The sequence below is a fragment of the Portunus trituberculatus genome, chromosome 41 (genome assembly GCF_017591435.1).
Source record: "Portunus trituberculatus isolate SZX2019 chromosome 41, ASM1759143v1, whole genome shotgun sequence".
NCBI classification, from domain to species: Eukaryota; Metazoa; Arthropoda; class Malacostraca; order Decapoda; family Portunidae; genus Portunus; species Portunus trituberculatus.
The window spans coordinates 13417452-13433885 of NC_059295.1; the positions used below are offsets into that span (position 1 = coordinate 13417452).

At 41.4% G+C, this 16434-nt stretch overlaps 1 protein-coding gene across 1 annotated transcript in view; it reads left to right on the forward strand.

Annotated features, from left to right (window-relative positions):
- Nucleotides 1–16434, forward strand: part of LOC123516524 — a 333279-nt gene that overhangs the window by 870 nt on the left and 315975 nt on the right. The window contains 1 exon segment of the mRNA XM_045275948.1: nucleotides 149–402. The gene's annotated coding sequence lies outside the window, so the exon portion shown is untranslated.

Genomic DNA, 16434 nt, shown 5'->3' on the forward strand with positions numbered 1-16434 from the left:
CACACACACACACAGACACACACACACACACACACACACACACACACACACACACACACACACCTGTTTTCACCACCTGGGCACACTTGACTGACCCGCACGAGGTGTAGCAATCCGCGACGAGACTAAATTTTCTTCCATTACTCAGTGACGAACTAAACCAATCATAACATTAAAAAAAAGAGCAAAAAACTAATAGATAAATACTAATGCGGACTGAATGAGGTTATAAACAGTAGGTAGTTCTGAGGATAATCGGTCAGTACCATCTGTCCACCTGTCACTCGCTATCCCGCGCTGACGAGGAGCACAGACCACCACGTGTGAGTTGTCGCCGTCCCGCCAGGACTCGCCATGCCGTGCCCGAGGATTTACCCACAACACTCCGCTCGTCACCACCAGGTAAGACCACGTTCACTTTAGCAATTAACCCCACTATCACCATCACGTCAGTCTCCTTCTCTTCACCGTTGCGTTTTCCTTGTTGCTTTGAGTATTTAAGTTTAACTAATACTACCCTGAGGTGTATTTTTCTTTTTAACCCGTGATGTTTTTATTTTATCATGGATAAATTTTTTTTCTTTTTTGTAAGGGGGAAGCAACAGGCGAGTTCGCATTTTTTCACACTATGTAACTCCTTCCCTGTTTTTGTTGTTGTTCGCGTATTAAATGCTATTTTATTTTACCTGTCATTTTTTTTACGCCTGTCAGTTACTACCACAGTAATCACGTTAACTATGAATAAAAAGAAAAGATATATATAAAAAAGTTTAGTTACAGTCACAAGGTAAAGTTTTAAAGTTTTTGAGGGCGTGATGCGATCTTTTCCTTCATCAATCAAACAAAATGTGATAAGAGGAAAGAAGAAAATGTCGCAAAGAAATTTTTCTTGAGGACGTGACGCTATCTTTCCTTTAATCATTTACGACACAATCTTTTAACAATCAACAAGGTGTTTTTTCTCATTTTGTTAATCCCTAACATTCCTCTCTCGGTGTGGTATAAAAAAAAAAAAAACTCTTCTTCCTTCATGAATAACCAGCACAATGATCCCGTGAAATAAAATATGAGAGGTTGAGACACGCTCACAAGCACGGCAATTTCTAACACGTAATCGACTCTCTGTGACATATAGATGCTAGTATACCAAACGTTTTGTTCTCACCACAACTATTTCTAAAGGCCACAAAAAAGATTATCCGGGGTTTTCAAGGGTGTTTCTTTTATTGATGAGGTACACATTTTGTTAATATGTCACTAAAACTATAATCAAACCGGTCTGATGTCAATAAAAACCTTTTGAAAGTAGCTGAAGTGTGGCATACAATTGTTTCGGAGTAGGAACTTAGAAAACAAAGTCTTTACCGAGACATTTCACTAGAGGCGAATGTTCCAGGTGGACGCAACAGTACCGGGGAGTCGCGACGCTCGGCCCACGTGGCACTTGGCGGGGAAGCGAGGGAGGCGAGGAAATGGAGGGGAGGTGACGAGTTTCTTTTTTTATTTTCTCCCGCCATTCCTCCGCAGCTCCCTGTGTTTGCCTCGTTATTTGCACCGAATAAGAATCCCGACTTGTGTTTAATGTGCCGCCGTGTGTGCAGTTCTGCTCGCTTCCTCGGCCCTCCTTCACGCTACCACTCACTTCTTTCTTCCTTGCTTCAGCTTTCCTATCTGTTAGCGCGTTACATGAAATATAAAGAAAAATTGGAGGATCGGTATTGCGAGATCAAGCTGTGTAAGTAAGATAAGTGAGTGAAATGTGAGTACTGGTGGTGGTAGTGGTGGTGGTGGTGGGAGGAAACAGTAGTCTACTTTATTTCCCAGCGTTAGAAAATAAAGTACTTTTGCTTCACTAGGCGTAAATTTACTCCTACCACTACGTTGCATTTATGAAGCGATCTGCTATAGATAAGTGTTCCAATGATAAGCTATTAACAATGAAAACGAGCATAATTACTATGATGAAAATATAAGCAAATACATAGATGAATAAAATAATGGCAATAACATAACAATAACAGCAATACGAATAGCAACGCCAGTATTCCGTTTGGCGCGGGGCCCACCAACAGTTGACAGGTTCGTTGCCGGAAGAGTAATGGTCCCAGCGTGGCCGTCCGCTGGCCGCCCACCGCACACCGCCACCACCACCGCCTCCTCGTGGTGTATTCTACTGCCCCCCACCTCCACCGCCGCCCGTACATGACTCTTACTGCCGAACACACGCAGGAATAGGATGTAATTACTACTATTACTATTGCTATTTTTACTAATCCTTCCAATCTCATTAATATCACTGTAATCATCATCAGCATCATTTACCATGCCTCATCGCCACCCATACATAATTGCCAAACACACACAGGAACAATGTCATTACTACTACTACTACTACTACTACTACTACTACTACTACTACTACTACTACTACTAAATTCTTCTCCTCCTGTTATTAATGTTGTTGCTAGTATTTCTCATTAATGTCAGCCTACTCACTCCCATCACCACTACCACCATCTCTTGATGTGCTACCTTCTTTTCGTTCTTAGTCTGAAGGAAACAAAATTCCAAGGCACGCGCTCCCCGATCCATGCTACCCTGCTTCTTTCGATCTCCTTTAACGACCCGCTGGGATCTAAGTAGACGCACGTGCATTGTTGTCCACAGTGTCCGAGTGACCCACAGAATGAAGACCTTCTGGCTTTGCTAATCGCTTAACATTCTCCTCTGGATCGAATATAAGAAAAAAAAAAAGAGACTCTCCTTCCTTCTCAGTGATAGGATACTGATCACATGAAGCAAAATATGAGAAGGAAGTCAAAATTACGGGAAGGAGAATAAAGTAGTTGATTCAATACTGGAACAATTTTTACCTTGAAATTTGTATACGATTAGCCATTCTATTTCCATTAGGAAGGGTCTATGGTGGTCAAAATATTGATGGGCACAGTCTTCACTATTTTATCCCCATATGAGTTTCTGAAGCTGTATAAAATCACCAAATAATAAGTAACCAGAATGAATATGGAAATGCGTTATGTTACGGAAGGGATTAATGGCGGTCTAAGTGCTAATTATAATGTGAAGCGCTGAAAAAAAAAGAAGCAAGGTATTTATTCTTTACATTAAATTCGCTGGATACAGGGAAGGCAAAACTAAGATACCGGTTTTTTGGAGACAGTTGGAACGTAGAAGGAGACAGAGACAGAGAGACACAGCTGGATATGGAAACAATGATGTGAACGTTGCCAGAGCGAGGATTGCTGTCCTAACTTTTATAGCAACGAGACGCACGCGGGATCTAAACGACAGACCGAGGCGCAGAATATATGTGCCGGAAACTAAATGCTTGCAAACAATTATTGGAGTGAGATGGCGTGGCGGAGTTAAAAAATTAGCGAGACATGGATGAGTTGAAACAGGTGCAGCGTGTTGGGATGGGCGGGTGAAAGGGTGACTAAGTGGTCTGGTCACGCGGAAGGAATGTGGAGGTCTGAAGCACGGAATGAACGGCTGAGGGGAACAGTTCAAAATATATGAATACGTGATGCGAAGGACGAGGTGGCGGACAACCAAACAGCCTGGAGGGTAGATGACGTGTTTGGGATGGCGTGAGGCGCAGAGAAGACGTTTGGCACAGAGGAAGGTTGAGGGAATGGTGATAATCGTGATATTAGTGGAGCGTTAGGCGGTCTGATCAACGCTGGGAGACCTGTTGGCTGTGTGTGTGTGTGTGTGTGTGTGTGTGTGTAATTCACCTCGGTTGTCTAATGGTCACCCAGCCAGTCTTCCCCATTACGGAGCGAGCTCAGAGCTCATAGACCGATCTTCGGGTAGGACTGAGACCACGACACACTCCACACAAGGGGAAAGCGAGGCCACAACCCCTCGAGTTACATCCCATACCTATTTACTGCTAGGTGAACAGGGGCCACACATTAAGAGGCTTGCCCATTTCCCTCGCCGCTTCCTGGCCCTCTCGATTGTAAGTCGAGCGTGCTAACCACTACACTACGCGGTGTGTGTGTGTGTGTTTCACTGTTTGATCTGCTGCAGTCTCTGACGAGACAGCCAGACGTTACCCTACGGAACGGAGCTCATTATTTCCGATCTTCGGATAGGCCTGAGACCAGGCACACACCACACACCGGGACAACAAGGTCACAACTCCTCGATTTACATCCCGTACCTACTCACTGCTAGGTGAACAGGGGCTACACGTGAAAGGAGACACACCCAAATATCTCCACCCGGCCGGGGAATCGAACCCCGGTCATCTGGCTTGTGAGGCCAGCGCTCTAACCACTGAGCTACCGGGTGTGTGTGTGTGTGTGTGTGTGTGTGTGTGTGTGTGTGTGTGTGTGTGTGTGTGTGTGTGTTTACCTGGCTGCAGTACGAGTATATAAAGCCTACAGGCACCAATGTATTTATATGGCCTTCTCCGTGTGTTATCTTAATTTATTGTTATTGTTCTTCTTCTTCTTCTTCTTATTATTATTATTATTATTATTATTATTATTATTATTATTATTATTATTATTATTATCATTATCATTGTTATTGAAAAAATGGCTCTAACTTAAGAACTATAAATAAAATGTTTCCCTTATCCTAAAAAGTAATAACAAAATAAATGAAAAATAAAAATAGAGAAAAAGCCAACGAGTGTGCGTGAAGGCGAGGGCAGTGTACATACATACGGCAATGACATTTTCACTTGTTGCAAAGTTTTCATCAAATATTCTATGTTTCAATGAATTTCTTTTAAACTGTTTTTTATTTATCTAATTATTTTTCTTGTCGCCACACATTTGTTGTAGAATGAGCGAGCAACGTTAAATTTGTTTTTCCGTTGTTATTGTTTTTATAGATATCGTCTGTGTCGTTGTAATGATAATGATAATGATAACAATATAATAATGATAATAATAATGAAAATAATAAAAATGATAATAAAGATAGTGATAATGATAATAATTATAATAATGATAATAATAATAATAATAATAATAATAATAATAATAATAATAATAATTATTATTATTATTATTATTATTATTATTATTATTATTATTATTATTATTATTATTATTATTATCATTATTATTATCTTACTATTATTATTTTTATTATTATTACTATTATTATCATTAATAGTAGCAGTAGTAGTTGTTTTAGTACCAGTAGTAGTAGTAACAGTAGTAGTTGTAGTAGCAGCAGTAGTAGTTGTTGCTGCTGTTGTTGTTCTAGCTGCTGCTTTCATTGTTGTAGTGTTAGCTGTTCTTCAGTATTAGTAACTAAAATATATTTGAGTCATGTAATGAAAATATATTGGAATCTTATTTGCAGGTATCTGAGATTAAGTAGAGAGAGAGAGAGAGAGAGAGAGAGAGAGAGAGAGAGAGAGAGAGAGAGAGAGAGAGAGAGAGAGAGACACGAGGCTGACAGATATGCATTAACTTTCTATGGAGGAGGTTGGTGAGAGGCGGGCAGTAACGTTGTCTCTCTGAGGTTCATTGCAGATGGTGAGTGTTGGGAAAACATTCACCTAATGCCCTGACACTGATACATATGACCACACACACCCACAAAGAGGAACTGAGGAGATGTACGGAGCAAACGAGCGCTGGTTGTGAGTGGAGGGGAAGCACTTCTTTGATACTCTAACTGACAATCCCAGCCCTCTTCGCCCCCACCCACGAATAAAAAAAGGCATGAAGAGTAAAAGAAGAAGTAAGAGACACCAATTATGAGTGAAGATTATACTGACTTGACACCCGCATTCATTTGATACTTTAACACTGACACTCCGCCATCTGGCCAAAAGAAAAAAAAAAAAAAAAAAAAGGCATGAACAGTAAAGGAAGAAGTAAGAGACACCAGTTATGAATGAAGGTTATACTGACACGGACACTTGAAAGAGGAATTAAGAATAGTTACTTAACCTAACACTGACATTTTCTGAAGTGAAGCAGCGTAGAAGCGGACGGCGTAAAGGCTGTAAAATTACTAGTATCTGCGAATGAGGGGGCGGGAAAGATGCGCTGCCAAGAAACACTAGGCGAGTCTGAGCCACCAAGATGTAACAGACTTAAAGTTGGAACATATAATAAAGGTAGTAGTGTCAGGCGCCTCGTGAAAAAAAGAAAACAGAAAAAAAATGGTTGTTTAAAGAAAAAAATTTAAGAAAACTAATTAAGTGATCTAATGTCCATGCAACAAGATTACGTGGAGCTAGAGAGAGAGAGAGAGAGAGAGAGAGAGAGAGAGAGAGAGAGAGAGAGAGAGAGAGAGAGAGAGAGAGAGATTAAGTTCCAACACCAGCTTAATAGGAAGGAAATCTGAAATTGCCTTCCACCGAGATAAACAACCGGGTCACGAGCCTCTACCAGGGTTACATGAAGGAGCCACAACACGCATCCTCTACTTGTTCACGCCCCGCACTGCCCGGAGAGCTGAGTATAGGGACAGGACGGTGAATAGAGCCAGTATGTTATGTTGACCCTTTTTTAATATTTCAATGACGGTAACGGAAAGAAAAACACATTGCGGAGTAAAAGTATAGGAACAGGAAGGTGGTACGAGCGTAGCAATAAATACGTAAATGAAAATAAGTGAAAATAAATCGACGAAGGTAAATAGATACTAAATAAATCAATGGGTGGACAGTCTGATGTGCTGGTTTGAGAAGTTTAAAAGGCGTGAGCAAACCGAATGAGCTAAACTGTGAAAAATGCTATAAATCTACTGGTAATTACACTTCTTATCAATCACGGACAGACAGAAAAATTAAAATACACACATGAAGAAAAACTGCCATAGGTTATCGTGATATACATAGACGCACATGTATGTATCAACGTACACATGCACAGACACATGTACGCACACATTTCCTATGGGTGAAGATGTCCGCTATACCCAACACACCTCGACCTCCCCAATTCCCTGCTCACCACGGCCGCCCAAACCACACGCCCCCAGCAAAAGAAAAGAAAAAAAAAAGTAAATAAATAAAATAGAATAAGATAAATAAATAAATAAACTACATACATCAATCAATCAAATAAATAGATACATAAATACATAAAAAAATATCTATAAAAATAAACAAGAAATAAACGAATATATAAATAAAAATAGACAAATGAATATATAAAAATGAAACAAACCAAATAAAATTGTCACTCATGAATACAAGAAGCGAGGAAGATTATACAACCGGTACACAAATACACGGACTTGTACACACACACACACACACACACACACACACACACACGTACACAGACACAGATGCAATGGACATATCGCACAGTATTTGAACAGCCTTCAGCATTCGTTCAAAAATTGGTTCGTTTGTTCCTCTACCGGGAAGTGACACAGGCTGGTTATTTGTATCAGTGTTCACGCTTCCATAGCCGCAGTTTTTATCCTTTCCGTTTGTCCTTCACGAGTCTTTCTGGCAATTCTTTTCCTGTATGTCTTTCTCGAATGACGAGGAAATTATGACGCAGTGAGCTTAGAGTTGTGTTGTTGAAGTATTAGTATTACTAGTAGTAGTACTAGTAGTAGTAGTAGTAGTAGTAGTAGTGGTAGTAGTAGTGGTAGTGGTAGTGGTAGTGGTAGTGGTAGTAGTTGTTGTTGTTGTAGTTGTAGTAGTAGTAGTAGTAGTAGTAGTAGTAGTAGTAGTAGTAGTAGTAGTAGTAGTAGAGGAGCAGCACGATATTATGTTTGTCCCGAATGAAGAGAAAAAAATATAACAAAAGCATGAAGTATATAGTACGTAGTAGTAGTAGTAGTAGTAGTAGTAGTAGTAGTAGTAGTAGTAGTAGTAGTAGTAGTAGTAGTAGTAGTAGTAGTACCAGCACCAGTAGCACCAGCAGTAATCTTATAACGCAAAACACGGCGGTTCACATGTCGTTCATAAGGTCGGAGTGTCAAGGGAGTGGACGCCGCGCCAGCCTGCACCACACAGCCGCTGGCCGCCCGCTTTACATATGCTCAAGAGGAAAGGAAACCAGGCAGCCTCTAAAACAAAACCTGTCCCTTACTTCCTTCTCAACGCCACGCTGCACCAATGGACGAGCCTTCCGTGGAGCAGAGACGGAGGAGTGTGACAGAAAGTAACACATGCAGGAAGTGAAGACTATGGCCTAAATTTAGAGAAGTTTTTTTCTCTTATCACGCCTCTTTTCAAAGGTCATGAGGGTGATTAAGTGGATTCCCAAGTGTATTTCTCCTGTTAATAGCATAGAAAACATTAATCTGTCACTTGAACTATCAAAATACCTTTAAAATTCGTGTAAATTCAACTAGAGTATTTGCATGTAGTGGAAGTGCGGTGCAGGAATGTCCCATTATCTGTTTCTATCCTCGGCCGTGGTGGTCTTCATAAAACCCTCCAGTGTTTTAATTTACGTTGAGACAAATGGAGACTTACTGAGACTAATGAGGAATTAAATAAGTTTCAATATATAAAGTACCAGCCAAGAACAAAAGCCCAATGAGGTTTAACAAAGAACAAATTACCTTTTCATCATTCTTTTCTCAGCATGTTAAAGTCGCCTAACCTTAATACAATAGTCTCCGCTAGTGTGTGCTGGTGCATACTGCGGGTAAATAGAAACGATACTTGGTTCACATATTCAAAACAAATTTATCATACTTGTAAATATAATATGTTGAGAAAAAGAAATGGTGACTGTTCAAATCAAATGTGTGCGCGATATGTGGTGTAGCGTCAGGTCAGGTGAGCGGCGGTGGCGTGCGAGACAGTCAGTGACCTTCGGAGAATATCAAGCTTAATTCAAGGGTTGGTAGAGTTTGCAGGTGTTGGTCTCTATGTGATCACTTTTGCATAAGTTAGAAATCAGCACAAAGTTTAAAAACAGAATGACCTTTACAACGCCCACACGTGACGAAATCTCCAGTATGGCGTCACAAGTCACTTCAGACCGTGCCGCGCCGCCTTCCATGTCCTCACTCTTTTCTTAATAATACAACATGAAGAAAAATAATCACTGGATCCAAAAAGTCATAGCGATTGGTAGCTGATGCATCACCATACCACCACCTCATGCAAACCTAACGACATGGTAGGATAAATGTGACCGTGAAAGATCCACCATTTCTCGAAATTCCAATGTTCACTGAACCAATATCAAGGTTTGCGTCCCTACAAACATATTAAGCTGCCCTTTTGTGCCCTCAGTAGAGGGAATCCCCACAGGATTCCTCGATTTCCATAATGCAAACACAGTTTCATACAGCAGAAAGAGGGTAGATGAAATTTCCTGGGTTAATTTGCGTTTTAGTTTTGTAAATTATTACAACCTATATAAATTACGAGCAATAATATTAATTTTCTGAGGCAATGCACCACTGACTCATGGTTAACGATGTTAGCAGCATTATGTATACAACAAAAAAAGTTTACATTATATTTTTTTTAGTCTATAAACTACACTGCTTGAAAATAAACGTCTGTGTCAATAAGTTTAATCTTTATCTAAACTTGATACAGTGACAAGTTCCGAGAGCTTCCTTATCTTATGAAAAACAACAGATATTTTCAAGTAAGGCGACTTCAAGTAAAACAGATCCTTAAAAACGATCCGAAGTGTGACTCTGGAGATCCTGAACGTGTACGTGATGGACACTGTTGTGTGGTGTCGCTCATCCGGCCAAAGGTTAGTCACAGAGAAATAGGAATTGCAATCTATCGGTTGACCCTTACAGTTCTCCTGTGTTTAGGGAGCGTGGTTAAAGCATTCTCTTTCTTATCATTTATCTAGTTATTAATTTGTGTTTATGAAATATATAGAAAATTTTCTTTTACAGCCACCTGTTCCGTCACAGGACTCGTTACGCCAAACCAGTCAGTTGTGATGCGGTGGCCTAAAACCTAACTTCGAACCTGGAGTCACAACAGAACCTTACATTTCTTTTGCGTTGAGTGAATGAGTGTCTGAGGTTCTCGGGACACTTGTAATGCAATCATTGTGCTACGTAATATTGCCACAGGAGCTGCTTGTGTGGGAGGAGTGACCTATTATTGTTAGTCATTGCTATGTTCTTTAAAACAGAAGTGGATAATCTTTTTTTTTCCACAAGCTATAAACAGATACTGAGTGTCGGTGGTAAGCAGCCACGAGTGACGCCAGAGCTCACCCATATGCTACTGAGACAGGTGGAACCATTCACCAACAAGACACACGTGTGCCGCGATGCTGACGTGCACCATCGATTTCTGTCACGGCAGGCGAAATTAAGTCAAGAGTAAAGAAAGGGAGAGTACGTTACGATGCTTTAAAACCATTCAGGAACTAGAAATGAGTTAAACTGATGAAACGTTTAGATGCTAATGCAAATGACTGAAGGTTCTGTGAAGTCTTTTTAAGTGGAGAGCTTCAACAGAAGTAACTTTCTTCCTGAAAGAGTAAGATCAGATGATTCCTCGAAAGGATATCGAGTCTATGTACATCTCTTATCTGCACCAGCGCCTCAGGAGTGCAACAACTAGTCCGCTTGTCTACGAACCCGCTGGAGTCGTTAGAGCGCAGACCACCCAGCTGCTCGTCATTCTTTTGTCAATCAGTGGGTGCCTTGGGAAACCTGGGAAACATGGAGAAGCAAAACTGTGGAGGCCCGAGTGTTACAGGGGCCCTACGTGTGGCATCCACCTCACCTTCACCGCCAGAAAGACGGAACATTATTTGGTTGTTCTGAGGACATTTATGACTACAGGCACAGATCGCTTCAAGTGTTCGCTAGTGGAGACAACATCTACCAAATCGCTACATGTGCAAGACACCATCTAAAGGCTGGTTAGAAAAATCCAGTTAGAAAGTCAGCGTGGCACACAAGAGTAACATTTCTGACCCATTCTCACACCAGAAGCCCAAGACCAGATGGCACATTACTGAGAGAAGCCCGGTGGCCAATGTACCGTGGGATGTGCGGCAGAGGTTACCATCAGTCACGTAGCTTGGAGATGACCTTGAAGCCTCGCCAGAGCAGTGCGTGCCGGCCAGCCGTGAGTTTTGACTTAATATATGTATGCCCACACAAGATTGAGGCACACCACCCTCAGCCTCACTCTCCACGTGACGGCAAATATTAATTCCATGCAATAAGTTGAGTTAAAGGCGCATACTTTTTCTGCCTCAGGTGGAAAAGGTTATCCGAAGACCATCAACACATAATGAATTAGTAAACATGTAAACAAATAATGAATGATTTTACTAGACGCACTAGTCATATATAGGGAGAAAAGGTAAACAATAGAAAATACGAAGAGATTAACTGGAGCTGTAAATCACCTTCAGTTGCCTTTCTTCACGAACCGCGCACCGAGCAATGAAGTATTACTCAAAAGAAAAAAAATTCTTTTGTTCACTAACAGCGGATTAACATAATTCTTAAGGCTATGTTGAGAGTTTTTTTTTTTTACATATAGATATTAACATGACTGAGGCAGCTCTCACAAGACAATTGACAATCCTGAATTCCCGCAACTGCAAGCAAGAGAGTGGCGAGGCTCCCTCATCCTCGCGGCGCCCACACGCTGCACATCCCATGTACACCTCAACATTTAGCCACACTATAATATAGAAATCACTTGACGGAACGTATATATCTCAGGTATAATATGAAATGCGATAAATACTTTCTGTAGGCGTGAGCAAAGACACCTGAGGGGAGGCTTCTGGTTAATCATTATCATTATGCTTTATGTAAGGTCACCGAGCAATGGCAACAAAACAGAAATGAAAAAAAAGAAAACCTTACTAAAGTGTTTGTCCCAAAAAAGAGATGTCAAGAAGACCATCGAAAATTTAAAGAAAACTCTTAAAACTTCCTTCTTAAAGAACTCAAATAATACAGAAAGGAGGATATACAGAAGTAAGAAATTCAAGAGCTTACCGGAAAAAGGGATGAATGATTAAAAATACAGGTAACTTGCATTAGAAGTGGGCAGAATAGAGGAAAAAAAAAAACGAGTCTTGTACAGTGAGGTCTCGAGAAGAGGGGAAGGCATGCAGCTGCACCAAGATCAGAAGAGTAGTTAGCGTGAAAATAGCGGTAGAAGATAGTAAGCGATGGTACATTGCTAGGATGAGAGAGAGAGAGAGAGAGAGAGAGAGAGAGAGAGAGAGAGAGAGAGAGAGAGAGAGAGAGAGAGGGTTGAACACAAATAGAGGAGTTGATGAGAAGAAAATTTTAGATTTTACTTGTTTAGATGACTGGTGTAAGTGGAAGCCCCTCTCCCCCTACACATGAAACTTACTCTATACACGGACGAATAAGGCCCCAGAACAGAGTTAATAGCTTGGAGGTGGATGGGGGAGGGGGAAAGCGGAGTGGGCTTTAGAAACAACTGACTGAGACAACTCAGAATGGTCACTTCATAGAAGCCGTTTCAGCAAGAGATGAATGTGAAGTTTCCAGTTCAGATTACAAGCAACGTGTTGACCGAAAATCTTCAATATAGAAAACGGGGACATCACTAATCATTTAAAAAAAAAAGAAGTTATAAAGTGTGCCTATGCATTTTTGTTCGATATGTGATCTGCATATAGGATTAATGTAAGTGGACGGCTTGGTATGCTGATAAAAGGGAACATTCTTCGAAGCTTCGTTCTTTATATTCAGTTTCTACGGAATGTTGACATACGTACAGTACAAGACTGGTTGAAACTCGCAACGGCGGGATGAGGTGAATCTGGATCTCCTGACCACTGACGCCTCACTTTACGTGGCTAATGTTAAGAGTGTGAGTAGCGAAATGTATTAAAAGGCAAAGGAAGGATTGAGACTCACTTCCCTCGAGATAAAAAAAAAAAAAAAAAACAAGTCTAAGAAATCGAATAGGAAAAGTTAACAATACGAGGTGAGGATGGCGACGCTACCTGTGCAGCGCTGGCCATCCCCACACCACTGCGCGGTTCAAGACATGAAAGAGAGCCTTAGTACACGAGGGATGTATGGAACTGAAATGTCTTTGTTTACAACACCCATGACAATCACAATACACATATCAACACAGAAAACAGCTGCAGGGGATAACTAATTTAGAGCTCGATACGGCGCGGTGGCCAAGCAACGTGCTTCACCGGCTGCTCGACTCACACCCACACCAAGACGAGTGAAGTAATACATCCTGTGCCACGGAAGCTCACTGGTCACTGGAATGCAAGTTACTTTCCGCAATAGAAATACGTCAGTCAAATAGAGAACTGTGAGAAAAATCCTTAACGGAACAGTCAAACGGTGATCTGTTCATCTTTATGTTACAGTTTACGACACTTTTCTTCCTGCTTTTCCCAAGGAACGAGGCTTTAGCAGGGACTCTAACATATATCTTTGTTCATAACCCACAGCCAATCTTTTGCACACATGACAAATATATATATATATATATATATATATATATATATATATATATATATATATATATATATATATATATATATATATATATATATATATATATATATATATATATATATATATATATATATATATATATATATATATATATATATATATATATATATATATATATATATATATATATATATATATATATATATATATATATATATATATATATATATATATATATATATATATATATATATATATATATATATATATATATATATATATATATATATATATATATATATATATATATATATACACATATATATGCAACTACAGGGCACAAAATGTAACGAAAAGGGGCAAAATTCACGGCGGCCTTCCTGAAATCGCGGCTTAAATACGAGAATGTATTTCTTTCATAAGTAGTAGAAGTAATTGATTTGTTCGATAAACCACATGCGCCGTTTATCTATATTATCATAATGTCAATAAATAGATACGGAAGTCGAACCAAACTATTCCTCCCATGCCATCCCCCTCCTGGTGAATACAACAAATCTTGACCACTCTCTCTCCTTCAGGAGCTACGATCAAGTTAACACATTCCATTACTTCTCCTCCACAACCATCAGATGGTCCCACGCCTGTACAAGCCAACCTCACGTCCACGCGGCGCTGCTTGGCTACGTATCACAACACTCCTATCAGATCAGCTGCTGCTTATCCTCATTCAATATAAAGTTATTCTAGTCGTTTTACAGACACGTAAAAAAACAATTACTGAGCAAGTTATATGAGTCAATAGTGACACTACACATCGTAATAGAAAGGTAAACATTTTTTATGTCGCATTTAGATGATTTTGAATCGTGACAACACAGCTTAGTTCAATAATACAAGAACGTGACGGCATGCAGACACACGAACAACAGCACGCGGCGGTGAAACAGCAACAACAGCTGGAGCGGCAGCGGCAGCCAGCACACGGCACACTCCTTTCATCTTCACCTTCGCCCGGCAGTCGTACATCCTTGAACACACCATGCAAAAAGCGCACACTCATAAATGTTCCCCGTGCACGCCGCCTGCTCCTCGGCCGTCCATCCTTCCTGTCTGCACCCCAGCTACCCTCCCGCCCTCCGGCGCAGGGCGATCTGGGGGAGGTATGGTTAGGGAGGAGGGCCGTGGTGTGAGGGGAGGGGAAACGTGCTGGATAACGAGCTACCGTGCCAATACTTAGGGGAGAATATTATACACACACACACACACACACACACACACACACACACACACACACACACACACACACACACACAAACACATACACACAAGTAAGCAAACAGTCCCTACACCCCTTATCACGGTGAGTGCGGGCTGCCCTGAACACACTCCCTGTTTGCTCTCTTCTCACAGCATTTTCTGGGCGACAGTCGCGGCATGATTTCCGAGTTGACATTACGACACTCAGATTGCCTTTAGGCGAGTTGACTTGACCTACGAGCGGCGGGGCGCTGACTTACCCTCATGTCTGTGATCCTGAGTGACCGCCGCGCCTTGCCTTCCTTCTCTCCCCCTCAGTCTCCCGCTCACCCTCGCCCCTTCTGTTGTTGTGGCCGGAGGGAGCTGTGTCTTTCATCTCAAGTGTTGCAAGGGATATTTTGAGATTCCGTACCGCTTCCTCGTGCCCCTCCGCCTCCCTCTTCTTCCTCTCCTCAAATCCTGTAAGCTTCTCCTACCTTCCTTCTTCGCCCGTGTCTTTTTTAACTCCACTTTCTTCTATCCTTTCCCCTCAACTGTTCTTGTTTCATGGTTTGCTGCCTGAGATTCCTCTAACTACGCGTACATTTCCGCTACTTAGTTCCCTTTGCACTGCCTTCACAACCTTATCATCCTTGTTTCCTTTACTCTTCATTTTCCGTCTCTCTTGTTTCTCATTCATCCCTAGAAATGCTTCCCCTATAGCACCATTTCTCACACCCCTACACTGCATTGCTGTCCTTACCTTTCATCTTCCGCCCATTCCGTTATCGGTATTTCCCACCACCCTTACCTTCTCTCTCTCTCTCTCTCTCTCTCTCTCTCTCTCTCTCTCTCTCTCTCTCTCTCTCTCTCTCTCTACCTATCTCTCCTTTCCTTTCCTCCATCGCTATCCTTATTCATCATCGCTGTCTTCCTCATTCATCGCCGGCTGCCTCTTTCATCGTTCTTCCTTTTCTTCATCGCCATTCTCTTCATTTCCATCTCTCCCTTTTCTCCTTTCCGCGAACACATCGTACAGTTTCCCATCTTCCTTTTCGCTGTCGCTGATGAAAGAGGAAACCTTCACATAATTTCGTTCTTCGCGGAGGAAAAACAGTCTTCTCATGGCCGTTCCTCCGCCCACGCGTTCCTTCAAGAGGTGTTTTAATGATTTTTCTCCCTCACATCTGTATCCTTCTAGTTTCCTTGGCTGGTATGGAAGGCAAGTTAACGCTGCGTCATCACCTCACGAGGCGCCGCTTCGCGCCGCTCTTTTTTTGGGTCACCGGATCCGCAGCGGGACAAGGCGCCGCCCATATAGAAACAAGTGAACAGTGAAAAAATCTTCCCTAATGAGCACACGACTTGCTCCGCCTGTAATTATTCATTGCAGTAGCGGATACCAGCCCCGGAAACACGCTCGTCCTACCAGACTTCCTCCACACCTTCATTACTTAAACATGTTGATCTTTGTATGTATGTATCAATATACGTTAGTATGTATGCACACTATCTGCTATCTATTTGTCTATGTATCACCTACACACGTATATATATATATATATATATGTGTGTGTGTGTGTGTGTGTGTGTGTGTGTAATTCACTGTTTGATCTGCTGCAGTCTCTGACGAGACAGCCAGACGTTACCCTACGGAACGAGCTCAGAGCTCATTATTTTCGATCTTGGGATAGGTCTGAGACCAGGCACACACCACACACCGAGACAACAAGGTCACAACTCCTCGATTTACATCCCGTACCTACTCACTGCTAGGTGAACAGGGGCTACACGTGAAAGGAG